Source organism: Chiloscyllium plagiosum, unplaced genomic scaffold (assembly GCF_037043375.1).
Source record: "Chiloscyllium plagiosum isolate Xiang-an unplaced genomic scaffold, Cpla_swu_hap1 HiC_scaffold_19, whole genome shotgun sequence".
NCBI lineage: Eukaryota > Metazoa > Chordata > Chondrichthyes > Orectolobiformes > Hemiscylliidae > Chiloscyllium > Chiloscyllium plagiosum.
Window position 1 is genome coordinate 35,745,075 of NW_028270157.1, and position 16,407 is coordinate 35,761,481.

The window sequence follows — 16,407 nt, forward strand, 5'->3', positions numbered from 1 at the left end:
GTATGTGCATGAGTGTGATGGAGTATATGCCTTTGATAGAGCATGCAAGTAAGTGTTGGTGTGGATGTCTGTCTGAGAGAGATGATCTGCGTGAGTGTGTGAGTGTGATTGTGTGTAAGAGTGTGTGTGTGTAAGTATAGTGTGCAGTGGGGTCACCTGTAGTGTGACATGATTCCAAGATACCGGTTGAGGTCATCCTCATGTGTAGCGAACATGGCTGTCAGCCTCTGTTCAGTGACTTTGCATTGTTGCTTAAACCGAAGTCTTGGAGGACTGTCATCTGAAGATCCGAGGCCGAATGTCCCTGACCGCTGAAGTGTTCCCTGCCTGGGAGGAAACATCCCTGTCTGGCGATTGTCCATTGATCCATTGTTGTAGCATCTGATTGGTCTCACCAATGTACCATGACTTGGGTCATCCTTGCCTGCAGTGTATGAGATAGACAACATTGGCTGAGTAATATGAGTACCTGCCAGGCATGTGGTGGGCGGTGTCCCCACTTGTAATGGTAGTATCCGTATGAACACATTGACACATCTTGTAGTGGTTGCCATGACAGGTTTGTGTGGTGTTTTGGTCGATGTTGTCCTGAAGGCTAGGCAATTTGCTGCAAACTGTGACTTGAAAGAAGTTCTAGGATTTATATACTAATGAATTGAAACCTGCAACCCATTCTAAGTGAATAAAGACTTATCAGCAATCTAGGTTTGTTCAATACATCACATCAGTTAAATGACACTTTGATAATTTACTCTAAATTCTGTGTCACATGATTCTATCCCACTAGCTACCTGAAGAATGAGCAGCGCTCTGAAAGCGTGTACTTCCAAATAAACCCGTTGGACTATACTGGTGTTGAGTAATTTTACACTTATTGTTGCTCCAAACAGAAGTCAATAATTTTAAGATATGATCATGTGCAAGAGAAATTCTTGAGGGAATGACAGAGTAAGCTTAACCTCCTAGCATGTATAAGTGTTGAAGTTAATCGTATTCACTTTAATTCACATATGAAATTAAGAGCAGGAGAAGGCTACTTAATCTCTGTGTCTGCTTAGCCATTCAGCAAGATCATGGCTGATTGGACTGTAATTTCAAATCCACATTCTCGGATACTCTTGATAATCCATCAACCCTTTCCATAACAAGAATATATTTACCTCTGCCATAAAAAATATTCAAGGACTTTACTTTCGTCACCTTTCAGGAAGAGTGTTCCAAAATCTGACAACCTCCTCAGAGAAAAAAAAAATCAGCTCATGTCTGGACATCTATAATTTTTAAATAATGACTCCTACTTCTAGATTCTCCCATAAGATGAAGCATGCTCTGCACAGCTACACTAAAATGACACCTCAGGATCCTGCATACCTCAATCAGGTCATCTCTTACTCTTCCAAACTCAAGGAGATACATGCCCAGCCACACTAAATATTCCTCGAGAGTGCACCTCTTCCCTGCTCATTCCAGGTAATAGTCTAGAGAAGTTTGCCTGAACTATGTCTAATACAACCTTGCTTAAATAAAGATGACTAATATTGTGCACAGGACTCCAGAAGCAGCCTACTTTTGTATTCAAATCCTCTCGTGGAAGATTCTAACATTTCTAAGGCTTTCCCAATTAATTACTTTATCTGCATCCTCGCCTTATGTGATTCATACGTGGAGACAGCCAGATCACTCTGCATTCAGAGATGCTAAGAAATTTCAAACCATTCAGATAAAATGCTGCTTTTTTTATTCTCCCTTCTAATACAGACAAGTTCACATTTTCCTACATTACACTCCATTTTCTACATCTTTGCACACTCACTTTACACTTATCACCATGCCCCAAGGGATCCAAAAAGTTATTGCCAGTGTATTCCAAGGTTAAATCATTTCTAGGAAGCTCTCATAGCTGCGGCCCCACTGTCCAGGTGACGAGGCTTAATGATCCATCACTAAAAGTTGAAAAGCTCAGGTGATTGCTTTATTATCTGTTTGGGGATGTGAATCCTTCATCTTCCCAAGAGGTCTTTGCCTTGAGTGAACTCTGCAAGCATACCATTTCCATTCAAATGAATTGGAACATCTAATGTACAGCAATGCAAATTGCAGCTATTTTAGGCAAAGAATCTCAAGACACCTTTTGTTTCTGTGCTTTTAAAAGTCCCTGTTTTTAAAACTTCAGTGCCATGTCACCAGCCAATGGATTTAAAATCATTAACTGACATGAAACATATCTGAAACGCAAGAGCTGCTGGTCATATCCGCATGCTATCACCAAGTCCACCTATTTTCACCTCAATTAAAATCTATCTCAGCCTTCAAAGTACTTAACTACTCAGCCTTAATGCTCTCTGCATCAAACAATTACACAGACTCACCACTCTTTGAGAGAAAATATTTTTTCTTCATCCTTCTCTTAAAAAGATGGCCTGTGATTAGGTCCTCTGATATTAAACACTCATATAAGGGAAAACAACTTTTGTGTGATTACACTGTCAAGCTCCCAAAGAGTCTATTTATGTTTCAATATGCTAATTTAAATCTTCTCCTCTCTTTCTCCTAAACTCCAATGAGTACAAGCACAACCCATTCATCTTGTCCTCGTTAGAAAATTTCTCCATCATCAGGATAACTGTTGCAGAACCTATTATTATGCCCAGTCTCTGGTTCCCCAATTAGTTACTGTTCTAGTCAGGATCCACTAAATTGTGAAGCTCTTGGGTGAGGAGGTTATGAAATGGCTCCCCTTCTTGATTCGCCCATCCCATAAGTTGGTCACAACAAGATTGATTTTAAAATGGATCGATCCGTTCCTTTGTAGACACTTTTCTCCTGGACACAAATGAATTTATATATTAAAAGCAGCCAATATATACAGGCCTTTTTGACTTAGGAAAAAGTGAACTTGTTAATTATTAAACAAAAGAACTAGTAACACAACACACATACAGACAAATTAGAAAACGAGGAGAGTCCAGAAAGATAAAAGTTAAAAATAAATATGTACAGAACAGTTTTGAGGAAGGGTCAGTCAACACAAAATGTTAACTCTGATTTCTGTCCACAGACTCTGGCAGACCTGCTCAGCTTTTAAAGCAATTTCTGTTTATATTTCAGATTTACGGCATCTGCAGTTCTTTTGGTTTTTATATACAGAAGTCACTGAATCGTTTGCAAAGAGTGGATATTTGAAAGTTGTGGCCATTGCACTGTGTAGCTGACGTGGGTGCTGAAAACTTGATTTCAAGATTCTTAGTTTTAAAAATTGATTGAAATTCTGTTGTAACAGTTGATTTAGATTCTGACTGAATTTCAACTTTCAGGATAACAAAGTGAGTTATTTTGCTCTCCAGTTTTTTTTGTCACAGTGCTAGCAGATGATTAGATATCAAGCCAGAGAGGTAGAGTTCCTTTTGCTTCCAACACAGGAGTGACTAAGGGATAATTCTTTGACTGTGATATTCACAGCACACTAACAATTAGCCCAAGCTAATATACAAGTGAGAACCTTAGTCCCCCCAGTCCATTTGTGGAGTTGAAGCTCGCACTTTTACACCTGTCTGAGTATATTTTTAAAAGGGAAAACACAAAATTTGTCTGCAGTTTGGACATAATTTCCTGATATGGGTGGGGAGGGGGGGTGCTTTCAGCCCCTCATTCTCACAGTCCTGTCTGAAGGGTTGTTGTTTTAAATTCCTCTTACATCTTTAGGTGTGGCATTCTATGGGTCTCTGTCTCTCCAGTCAGCCACTTAATTTATATCCACAGTTAATTTTTTTTTGTATCAGCCTGATTTTAAGAAGCCTGATTTTGGAATTCCAACTCAGTCCTTAGTACTTCAGGGTGCTGACCCATGGTCATTTAACTATGATGGGATCTTCTAAAATTCAGCTATGGTTCTCTGAAGTAGAGATAAAATTTGCAGAAATTAGAATCTTGGGCTGTCTGAAATTTGCTCTGGAAGTTATTGACATCACTTGATCACACTGAAAGCAAGACAACCAAAACTGCAATGTTCTGCTTTTCAATAACAGTCTTGCCTTATCACAATTACAGGCTAGGGAAACGTGATGATCTTCTGTTGAATTATCAGTTTACAGTTTATTGTTCTGCCATACAGTGCAGGAAAGATCAAAATAAACCTTAGCAGGTCAGACTGCATCCAAGGAGCAGGAATGACAACATTTCAGGCCAAAACCCTTTGTCAGGACTGGGGAGGGTGAGGGAAGCCCAAAAGTAAGTAGAGGGAGATGGGGTGGAGCTGAGGAAAAGGTGGGTAAGCTACCCTGGCAAAATATCAGGTATTGTTCCTCCCGATATTTCATCTGGGAACTTATGGCCCCATGGCCTCAATATTGATTACACCAGTTTCAAACTCCCTCCACACACAGCCTTATGCCATATCCACCCCTTCCCCTCCTCAACCTCACATCCCTGACCTGACCTTACCTGTCCATGTTCCTACTCACCTATCTGCTCCACCCTTCCCACTGACCAATTTCAATAACCCCCAACTTGCAACCACCTATCACTATCCAACCAAATCTTCCCCAGCACCGTCCACTCCCCCCCCACCCCATTTACTTCTGGGGCCCTCTCCCCCTCCCCATTCCTGACGAAGGGTTTTGGCCCGACTTTTTTGCTCCTGATTCTGTCTGACCTGTTTTGCTTTACTAGCCTCACACCTCTTGACTCTGACTTCCAGCATCTGCAGTTCTTACTGTCTCCAAGTCACTGAAAATAAAACCTCACTGCCCACAATTGCATAACAGTACCAAACAAGTTTGTTTTTATCTGAGTAACAACATTATGAAGAAAGTTCACATCACGTACTAACTGGTTATGAAGAGACAGGACATGTGAGGCAGGCTGGAAGATGGGTCTAAAACGTACATTTCTTTCATAGTGTACCTCCCTCATCTGATTCTAGCTGCAGCCTACCCACTTGTCATTCCAAGAATAACATGCCAATATTAGAGATATCCAGGAATGGACTGGCCTTCCTGTACAGCACCATTCTTAAAAGACTGTCACACAACAGAACAAGCATTGATATCCGGAGATGTCCTGCATAGTTTTTGACATTTGCCCTGGACATGGCACGGAAGGGAAAATTGGTGCCTGGCTTTGTGGACAACGACCTGTAGATCTTGGTGGATGTGGTGGTGCAGATATGAGATGTCTCAGACATGATTCCCCAAGGACCAATTGTGTATGCCATGACACCAGGCCATGTCAGCCTGCTCCAAGGTTACCACCTGAGTCAGCACATTAATGAGGCAAGATGTGCAAATAACCAGCAAGAACTCCCTCAACAGACCCAATGCACCCGATTAAGAATCTTTCTTGCCTTATTTCCAAATTGCTCCCACTTTTGCGATAGATCTCACCTCATCTCATGCAACTCTGCCACATTTCTCATCACGGACTTGCATTCAAACCTTTATAGGATTCCGCCCAAAAGGAGAAAAGAATGAAAAAGCAAGAAATTTTGAAAAGTCATAAGCAAGAATTCAAATTACTGCTAAAAATTGGAAAAGGGGTGTGTTAAGTGAGACACAATGTTATGAATAAATAATTCAAATGCAGTTATTCACTAAGGGAAATTAATTTAACCTTTTTACATCCAGGGAAAAGCCATGTTTCTTTTTACATTCTATAATTAAGTTCTGTTTTCACCTTCCGAAAGGCCAAGTTCAAAGTTACAGTTACTAGCTTCATTGTTACCAGGAAAATTTCATTACACCAAATTTACAACAAAGAATCACTAATATATAATAGCATATAAATATGTGCTATTTGTGAACATTTCTCAATAATGTTCAGCCTCATTCATATTTATAAATGGGAATTTACCACCATTGATAATTTAAGGCATTTAGTTGTCATTTAATAATTTACTGTGATGTTAATTACCATAATAGCAACAGATTGAAATTAAATAAGTCTTTGAATGTGTGAAATGATTTTCACCTACAGTCAAATGCTAGACAATGGAGAAGCATAACTAAACATATTAGGGACCCATGTCTGAAGGAAAGAAAAATGAAACTTTTGGTGAGGTGGTTTATCAAAAAGTAGGAGAGTATTGTAAGATTCCAAAATAAGCTACCACAAAAGAGACAAGGAAACAGTAAGCATTCAACAAGTCAGGCAGCATCGATGGAGAGAAACAAAGTTTGGCTTCCACACTTGAGGAAAGATAAAAACGTAACAGGTTTTCACTAAGTGAAAGGAAATAAGATGATGGAAGAACAAAAGGGAGGTCAGTGGTTAGGTTGAAGAACAGGAAGAATTAAATGATCTTTCATGGCACAAAAGCCAAAGGAGTGGCAATGGTAAAGAAACTCCAAATGCAAAGTGATGGGATAAACAAAGGAACAGGATTAAACATCACCAGCAACTAAAAATGTGAAACAAAATGGAAACAGAGGTTGTAATCTAAAATGGTTGATCTCAATGTTGTGTCAAGAGGCTTGGAGTGTGCCCAGTCCAAAGATAATGTGCTGTTCCTTGAGCTCAAGTCAAGCTTCTTCATAACACTGCAGCAGGCTAACAACAGAAAGGTCAGAGAGGGAACATATTAGAATGACAAAGGACAGAAAGTCCAAGGTTATGCTTGCAGATTTAATTCCACACAACAATCTCAAATCTGCATTTGGTCTCCCATACGTACAGGAGATCATATCATGAACAACAAATACATGATACCAAACTGATTGAAGTGCAACTACCAGCAAGTCATGATTTCACTTGGAAGGAACGTTTGGTGCCTTAAATGGTAAGAACAGAGGAGTCAAGAAAGCAGGTGCTGATTTTTTTGTAATGCAAGGAATGTTGCTGAATTTTATGCAGAAGAAGTTTAATCCACATCATCTCATTGATTCTGAATACATAATTCTGAATAGAAATAAACATTTGGCAAGTGTCAAACATAATTTCTATCACCATATCTCTATTTTGCAAGATGGAATATCTCTTTAAATGAATAATAAAGCTATTGCAAGTCTTACTTCATTAAAAATGTTGTTCTTGGGATCTGGACAGATCTAGTAAAGCTATATTCAACACCCATCCCTAACTATTGCTCAGAATATAGTGGCAAGGAGGAGAAAGGATCTGAAGGACAACATCTGAAAAAAAACTAAGGTATTCTTGAGCCTAAATTTTGGTAATTGATGTATCATGTAAGAATGGAGACATTTCTTGAACCAGCAGTAGAATTATACATTTGCAGCAAGAATTCATCAGCAAGAGAGAAAGAGGCATGCAGATACAACTAATTGGAGTTGGACCCTCAAAAAAACTATTAAAAAAGCTGAGAATTCACTATTAAAGAACGTTGCTGTGTTTCTTTGCTTACATCAGCTACAAGTATAAAATCACAGCTTAGTTAAACAGTGCTGCTCAGTGTGTCACAAAATAAGTATTATCCTTCCCATTTCAAGGACTTGCAGGTTTTGGAATGCTCTGGCACACATTGTACTCCTATCCTTTGGGTCCCAATTCAATATATCCATGGAAACTACAGCTTTCTTAGGACCAGTAAACTAAAATTAAACAGGGTTCAATTAGACACCATTTTAAACTGGAAGGTTAGCTTATTTAAATTCTTACTGGCAACAATACAGCCTTGATAGAATAATTGAATACTGGCTTGGGAGGAAGAAAATTTCAGGTGCAGGTCTTGAAAGGTTAGACTTCAGCTACAGAATGTCAGTGGTGCATGGACTTATTGATCCTTTTGCTAGGCCAAAATAACATTCAGCTATGTGTAATAAACAAATGCCTCAATGTGAGATTTTATAGCATTTTAAATAATACCGCACAAAGTAAGAACTAAGTATAGACACCCAAAGATGAAAGGAAAGGTTCCATAGGCGGTAGTAAAGAAAAGCACAAAGCTTTGGTAAAACCTAGCCTCTTGAATAAAATGTAAAAGAAATATTCTCATGTCTCCATTGAAGGAAACCTCAGATGTGCACCTGGATAAAGAGGTTTGGTTCCCTCCCTTTTTTCTGAAACCTCTCTCAAAGTGAGCAAATTAAAAATCTCATCATCAAAGGAAGAGTTCTTAAAGAATTCTCTCCTAGCATGTCAATCAACTCTACTATCTCCAGATAAAACAACCTTAGCCAACTCTAACTGATCTAGGAAGACTCCAGTGTCAATAACTTGTGTGAAAAGTAATTTTAGCTGCAAACCAACTTTGGACAATCTTTGAATAATTCATTTTCCTTATTTTAACTGTTCCTGGGGCAATATACTTCTAACATAACACTTTGCAGAGTTTTTATTTTTTCCCAGACCTGGAGGTTTATGCATTATTTTCAAAAACTGTAATTGTATGCATTTGCACAGTTGACACTCTCTGTTAAATAATTCTTACATCTTTGCTTGAGAAAGCTTTGTTTGCAATGAACTAGCTCTTTATTTATTACTTAGGGAAATGGGTGGACTCATTTCTTATCCTGGGTTATAAACAGTCTTGTATATAATTGGCAATAGTATCTCCCTTTTTAAATTCAAACATGTTGTGACCAGTAGAAGATTGGAACAGGAAAGCAATAATTTCAACCCTCCTAACTCAGCTGTAATATCACCAGCCAATGAGAAAGATATAGAAACCTAAATTTGCAGTGAAATTGTTGAGACATGTATGAACTAACAAATACTGGGGGTTGGTTAGCTCAGTTGGAAAGATGGTTTACAATGCAGGGTGATGCCAACAGTAAGTATTCAATTTTTATACCAGCTGAGGTCACCATGAAGGTCCCACCTTCTCAACCTCACCCCTAGCCTTAGGTATGACCACCCCCAGATGAAACTACCACTAGTTATCTCTCTCTAATGAGAGGGCAGACCAATGGAACTATGTCAATTTCACAGAATATTACTAGTGGGGAATATCAATTGATCCTAATACAGAGTGGGATAACAATACGGAAAATTTCACAGAAGAGTTTTATGTAGCGTGCTGACATTTTTTTGGCCTTACAGTTCAATCCTAACAGGCACGAACATGGCACCCAATTCTGGGCACCACACCAGAAGGGATACGGAGGTTTCAAAGACAATGCAGAAAAGGTTTGCAAGAATGATTCTGGGGATGAGGGACTTCAAACACATAGAGAGGATGGAGAAGCTGGGGCTGTTCTTCACAGAGAAAAGAATGCTGAGAGGAGACTTGGTAGAAGTGTTCAAAAACATAACGGCTCTAAGACAGAAATAATTCCCAGTGGCAGAAATGTTAATTTTTTATTCTGAACAACGTGAAGGGTCAAGTTCTTGAATTTACTGCCTGAGAGTATAGTGGAGCTCGAGTCAAGTGTAGTTTTCAAAGGGGAATTGCATAATTTCCTGAAAAGACAAAGTTTTCAGGCCTTGGGAAAAAAAACAAAGACAAGCTAAATTGCTATTGCAGAGAACTCACACAGACACAACAGGCTGAATAGACTATTTCTGTTCTATGATGCAACATTAGAATTAAACTACTATAATTTGGTTGAAGGATTTACCCTGGATTTTACAATATGGGTCACAATCTCCCTGAGTAGTGATTACTGGCAAGCGTTAGGTTCAATCCCATTGTTTCTAGTTTAACAGAAGATCTATTACATTGGCTATCAGATTCCACCTGGGAGGCATCTCATAATTATTGTCCTTCACCTCATTCAATTAGTCTTGTTGTAAGATAAATTCAAAAGTGTCCTGAATAGACAGATCACATGGCTAAAATAGCTGGTAAAAAAGGGCTTTTGCCCGAAACGTCGATTTTGCTGAAGCTCCTCGATGCTGCCTGAATTGCTGTGCTCTTCCAGCACCATTGATCCTAAAAAAGCTGGTGTTGAGGCATCACTCCAGCAGTGGCAGATTCTGTGAAAAAGTACACAAAGTGGGTGGCCAGTATTTTCCCAACCCATTCAGAGGCAGTCTTGGAGACTAGGGGATGGAAGTGATGGACCAAATGGGTGTGATATAAATTTATAACACAGCACATCAGTCAGGCTCTCTAGCATGTTCCCACCTCCGAGTGACTTTCCCCAGGGCTGGAATGAGAGTGGAACTGGCACTCACTCGGAAGCGGCTGGACATGCAGTTAAGACACTGAAGATCTCAATGGCCATTGTCAGAGTGAGGCAGGTTTCCCATCATTGCTTGAGCTACATGGCAAAGCCAGGACACTGGCAAATCATCAAACGTGACTTCACATGGGAGGTCTGAATGCATAACAATGGAGGGCTTCTAAGCATTTGCTGGCAATAATTCACAACATGCTGCCGTTTCTGTCAATTCATGGAGACTTATGTCTGATGCAATAGCTGCTGTTTCCCTTCGATTGAAGTCAGTTCCATTTTGCCATTCCTGTTCCAAGCCCCTGTGCAGGATTGACTCCATGAAGGTGGACATTAGCCACACCCAGAGGCTAAGAGGAATGCACCTCCTGTCCTTGGAACCCAGTATTGACTCGAATTAGGTAATAGTATAATTGGTTACCTCCTGTAAGATTGTACTGGGGTTGCAGGAGGTCAACCCTGTCTACTCATCTGATTAAGACTATTGCCCGAGGTTTTTATAAGTCCAGGCTGATGAATCCAGAGATTCCTTTTTCTCTGTTTCAGCAACAGTTCATACTGTGCCAATTTTACTACGTGAAAATTTTTCTTTTTCAAAATATGGACATCGACAAAGCATGTGTGAGCTTAATTATACATCTGATATTTAACTGTATTTAAAATGGTCCAGTGCCAAAATCAACAATTCTTTCAAAAGCAGTTACTTTTTCTTTAGGTTATGCTGCTCACCCACTTTTAAAAAAAAAGCATAGTTGGGATTTTTTTACACCATTCCTTCACCTTTTGTTATTTGAAAATGTAGTCGATGGTGAACTGCAGCATTTCAAGTCTTTTATAGATGTTGTATAGATGTTCTAGCATTATCTTAGGTACATTACTTGCTGCCTGCCAAAGTAATTTTACAGATAGCTTTATCCAGGAACACCATTGAATATTACAGCTACTTCTTTGGCACTAAAAATGTTCAACAAGGGAATTCCATTCATGAATGATACTAAAGGATTTGGATGACAAAGGGTTCAGATGAAGGCAGTAATTGCAACTTTGGTATTTGCCATTTTCGTTGTTTCATCTCTGGAGCAGATATGAGACCTACCCATATGTAATCTGTCTAAACAGATAAGCTTTGGGTCACACAGGAAACTATTAGGTTTAGACAATCCAGTTGAGCCTCTATGCCAAAACTTGCACAAGGGCAGCAGCTTCGATGACCATTTTATCTGGTACCAAGACATGTACCTGGTCATTTATTACATTCAACTTCACAATTTCATGGCTGGACTTAATAAGCCCACCAATTCAGTGATGTAGCCTATAGTTCCTTTCCTGATGAAGGGCTTTTGCCTGAAACGTCGATTTTCCTTCTCCTCGGATGCTGCCTGGCCTGCTGTGCTTTTCCAGCACCACTCTAATCTTGACTCTGATCTCCAGTATTGCAGTACTCACTTTCGTCTATAGTCCCATCTTACCAACCCAAAGATTCCAATGTTGCAACACATTGCTGGGAGAATAATGTTGTGTTTTGATATAGTGTAAAGAAAGTATCCAAATTATCTGGTGTATCTACATTATATAACATCACAACAGAGGAAGATGAAACCAAAAGGCAAAGCCTGAAGTCTGGACTTCAGAAGAAGTTCAAGGAGAAGAAAGAAGAAATGTTTGACAGTGTTATATAGCCAAAGTGAGTATTGTGTCAATCATTGTTTAATACAGCTTTGATGTGACTCCTATAAATGTGTCCCTTCATGAACAGTCCTACAGTATTAAGCACAATCTCCCAGTCCATAAAAGCAGACAGAACCTGATTAACAATCACTCTTATTTCACACATGCCTATCAACAGGTTGCTGGTTATTTTAATGTGTTCCTTCTGTAAATAAAGTTTCACACTGCAACTTAATAATATGCATTCAGTATACTCCCCTACTATTGTGTAGGTTTAAGGAATGCAGCATGACCTACCCAATCTTGTGCTCCTTGTTTTTTATTTCCATCTCTCAGGACAGTAAGTATGAAGGCAGTTTTAATGGGAGAGTTCTTGGCAAACTGATATGTTACATCATGATGCTATGTCATGCTCTGTATGACAACTATCTTCACATATTCACTACTTAATACTCCTTCATTCCCCAAGGGTTGGTGAACTTGGATGCACAGAGCATCATAAGAGTAATAGAGATGTACAGCGCATAAACAGACCCTTTGGTCCAACTCTTCCATGCTGACCAGATATACTAAGCAAATCTCGTCCCATTTGCCTGCACCTGGCCCATATCCCTCTAAACCCTTCCTATTCATATACCCATTCAGTTGCCTTTTAAATGCTGTATTTGTACCAGCCTCTAACACTTCCTCTGGCAGCCCATTCCATACATGCACCACCCTCTGCATGAAAAGGTTGCCCCTTAGTTCCCATTTAGATCTTCCCCCTCTCACATTAAACCTGTGCCCTCTAGTTCTGGACTCCCCGAACCCAGGGAAAAGACCTTGTCTATTTATCCTATCCATAACCCTCAAGATTTTATAACCCTCTATAAGGCCACCCCTCAGCCTCCAATGCTCCAAGGAAAACAGCCCCAAGCCTATTCAGCCTCTCCCTATAGCTCAAACTTTCCAACCCTGGTAACATGCTTGTAAATCTTTTCTGAACCCTTTCTAGTTTCACAGTATCCTTCCGATAGGAAGGGGACCAGAACTGTACGCAATGTGCGAAAAGTGACCTAACCAATGTCCTTTACCAAAATGACCTCACAATTCCTATACTCAATGCTCTGACCAATAAAAGAAAGCTTATAAAACACCTTTTTCACTATCCTATCCACCTGTGGCTCTACTTTGAAGGAGCTATGAACCTACACTCCATGGTCACTTGTTCAGCAACACTCCCCAGGACATAATCATTAAGTGTCCTGCTCTGATTTGCTTTTCTCTTGCCCATGTCTCCTCCATCATGCATTAGTTTTTAAGTTGCCAAACAACTACAAAGGAGCGTAAATCCCAAAATATTCTCAAGCCAGTCCCATCTGCTCCAAGTCACAACTGATAGCTTTCTCTAAGTTTGAAGGTCGAGTCACAAAAGGCTCTGTCACCATGTTTCTAAAGGAAAAATACAAGTATACTTTGGAGCTCTATCATCAGGGATGCCAGTGGTTCAACAGTGGCCTGACATTTCCACATCCCATTTACATAACTGAATCAAATCCAAAGTAGCAATTCCATAGTGTCTTTGAAATGTCTTTCAAGAAACCCAAGATAATCTCAAAAGAAGTGCCTGAAGATTTTCTATCATTGAGCACTGTTCTCTATGTAACCCCACTGCACTCCACACCACAATCAGCCCCTCCAAAGTGGAAAAGAATCCCTATTCAAAGTTTGGGAGAAGATTTGTAGCTCAGGTGCTCATTGTTGTGGTTCTGTTCGCCGAGCTGGGAATTTGTGTTGCAGACATTTCGTCCCCTGTCTAGGTGACATCCTCAGTGCTTGGGAGCCTCCTGTGAAGCGCTTCTGTGATGTTTCCTCCGGCATTATAGACTACTGCGACCACTAAGATTCATAACAGCACACAAACTAACAGCCACTCTCAGACAACAACTCACCAGGACGAAGGACCCGATACCCAGCATGAGCAAAACCAATGTAGTGTACAAAATCCCATGCAAGGACTGCACAAAACACTACATAGGACAAACAGGAAGACAGCTAACGATCCGCATCCATGAATACCAACTAGCCACGAAAAAACATGACCAGCTATCCTTAGTAGCCACACACGCAGATGACAAGCAACATGAGTTCGACTGGGACAACACTACTATTGAGGAGAAAGTGAGGTCTGCAGATGCTGGAGATCAGAGCTGGAAATGTGTTGCTGGAAAAGCGCAGCAGGTCAGGCAGCATCCAGGGAACAGGAGAATCGACGTTTCGGGCATAAGCCCTTCAGGATTCCTGAAGAAGGGCTTATGCCCGAAACGTCGATTCTCCTGTTCCCTGGATGCTGCCTGACCTGCTGCGCTTTTCCAGCAACACATTTCCAGCATAACACTACTATTATCGGACAAGCCAAACAGAGAACAGCCAGGGAATTCCTAGAGGCATGGCATTCATCCACAGACTCAATCAATAAGCACATCGACCTGGACCTAATATACCGACCACTGCAGCGGACAGCTGGAACTGACAACCGGAAGCGGCAGAGACAAATCACTATAAATGCCGGAGGAAACATCACAGAAGCACTTCACAGGAGGCTCCCAAGCACTGAGGATATCACCTAGACAGGGGACGAAACGTCTGTAACACAAATTCCTAGCTCGGCGAACAGAATCACAACAGAATCCCTATATCAGCAGGTGCAGGAACAGCTCAGCCTGATCTTCTAGGATATTCTACTCCTAAGCAGTCAATTCCATTTATTTATTCCTCTATAGTTGTGCGGTGCTTTTCACCAGTTTCTGTCTCCAAGTTATCTCCATCTGATTTCCCTGAGGTGCATGTATCTGAGCAGGTACCTGCATGCTCAGGAGTATATGACCCATGGTCATGAGATGGTGCAGCTTCCTGCTAGTGCCTGGTGGCAGGGACATCATCTTGGGAAGTCCCTACATAAAAAGAAAAGGAATAAATGTTACTACGGTGCCTGTATTAAATGGCAGCACATAGAGTCCAAATGGCATCATATTGAGTGCCAAAGGATACTGGACTATTCCTTCGGCATGTTAGTGGCTCAGTTTAAAGAGGGAGGACACAGATATTTATACCACATACCTTATGTGACTTGTCCCAACTGCGTTCTACCTGATTTATACTCATTATTTTCTCAATGCCTTCAACCAAAAGAGATCGTTCATGCTGATTCTAAAGCTAGAATCTGCTGAGAGTCATGAATACTTTGATTCTATCTAGCCTTTTCATTTAAATATAAATACTTGCTTTCAATATTTGGGGGGAAAAAGTACTGCAGTACCTCTCAATGGATGACTTAACAATAATTTCAGGTGCCATACTGTCATGGTGTCAAAAATATTTCAGTGTTGCACAACACTGTCTGTGCTGGTCTATTTCAAGTCAAAATATTATTCATATGAAAGTGCAACTGTGAGGAGATACCAAGGCTTTGCTGGTGTCTCTAAAAAACAAAATTAATTTGACTGACAAACTGCAAACAACACTTTTTTTTCTCTTGAGCGGCTTCCTCTTTAGTGAAATGTCATTGTCATCTGCATCCATGATCTGCAGGGATGTAAGGTCAACTCACTTGATGAACCAATTCACCCTGGTGTACATTGTGAGGAAGCAACACTTTTGCACTGCTGTGTTGGCATCCCTACCTCTGAACCAGGACACCCGGGTTCAAGTTCCATCTGGCTCCAATTTGTGTAATAACATCTCTGAAAAGGTTGATTAGAAAATACCTTAAGAAGACTGTCATATTTAAATTGAAGTTTTGATTTTGGTTAGAATGCCACTTGACAGAGCTCCCAATTCGTTAATTTGTTCAGTAATTTCATGTTTACTCTAAAGAGTAAAATGACTGTGGTTTCAACAATAACTCTGTTGACAGCATTCTGACTGAGTGCAGAAGGTTGTCATTTCAGATCCCATTCTGAAGGCTTGAGCATAAAAATCTTTACCGGCCGTCACGCACAGTATGAACAAGTGTCAGGAGCTTTGATTTTAATGTCTTATGTGAATGACAGGGTCCAAAAAAATCCCAAACCTCTCAGATCATCTCAATTGTCAGCTCTCTATTACTTAAACATGATGTCTGCAGGCTTGGGATCGGGGTACCATACACAATCTGGCAGGATCCCAGGGACTTCCTTTTTCAGGGCTGATGTAGATCATCAGCAATGATTAATTATCCAGATCAGTATAAATAAAGACTGAAGGGCCAGTCATGTCTCAGGAGGTAGCATTCTTGCCTTGGTATTAGAAAATTGTGGATCCAGGCCTTGTTCTGGTTGCTTGAACACAAGGGGTGTACAGGAATGCTGAGGGCTGAGTGTCTCTGTTGGTTAATGGCTCACATGTGGTTCTGCTTAATAGTAACACATGGGATCAATTCCTACAGAGGGGATCCACCTCCATGCCCACCCCTTGAGAGTAAAACATAATGACAAGCCACAAACAAAAACTGTGAAGAAATTATTTTCAGGTGAAGCATCAACAAGCAGTGTGCCAAGTCCTACCCCATTGGTAGGTGGATAGAGAATCAGAGGGCAGAGATTTAAATGTAATGAGCCAAAGAAATAATACCAACACAGGAAACTGAGGGGCTGAAATGCATTCTTAACTCTTGCAACGTTACTTTAGTTGAGTAAGTTCTGTTGCAGTTTGG

The 16,407-nt window shown here is 40.4% G+C and overlaps 1 protein-coding gene across 7 annotated transcripts in view; it reads right to left on the reverse strand.

Annotated features, from left to right (window-relative positions):
* foxp2 (forkhead box P2) overlaps positions 1 to 16,407 on the reverse strand; it is a 795,054-nt gene that overhangs the window by 714,908 nt on the left and 63,739 nt on the right. For 4 of the 7 annotated variants that reach the window (XM_087997217.1, XM_087997209.1, XM_087997208.1 and 1 more), the window contains one exon: positions 14,579 to 14,668. The exons of the other annotated variants lie outside the window; for them this stretch is intronic. The gene's annotated coding sequence lies outside the window, so the exon portion shown is untranslated. The remainder of the gene's footprint in view (positions 1 to 14,578; positions 14,669 to 16,407) is intronic. 7 annotated transcript variants of the gene reach the window in all.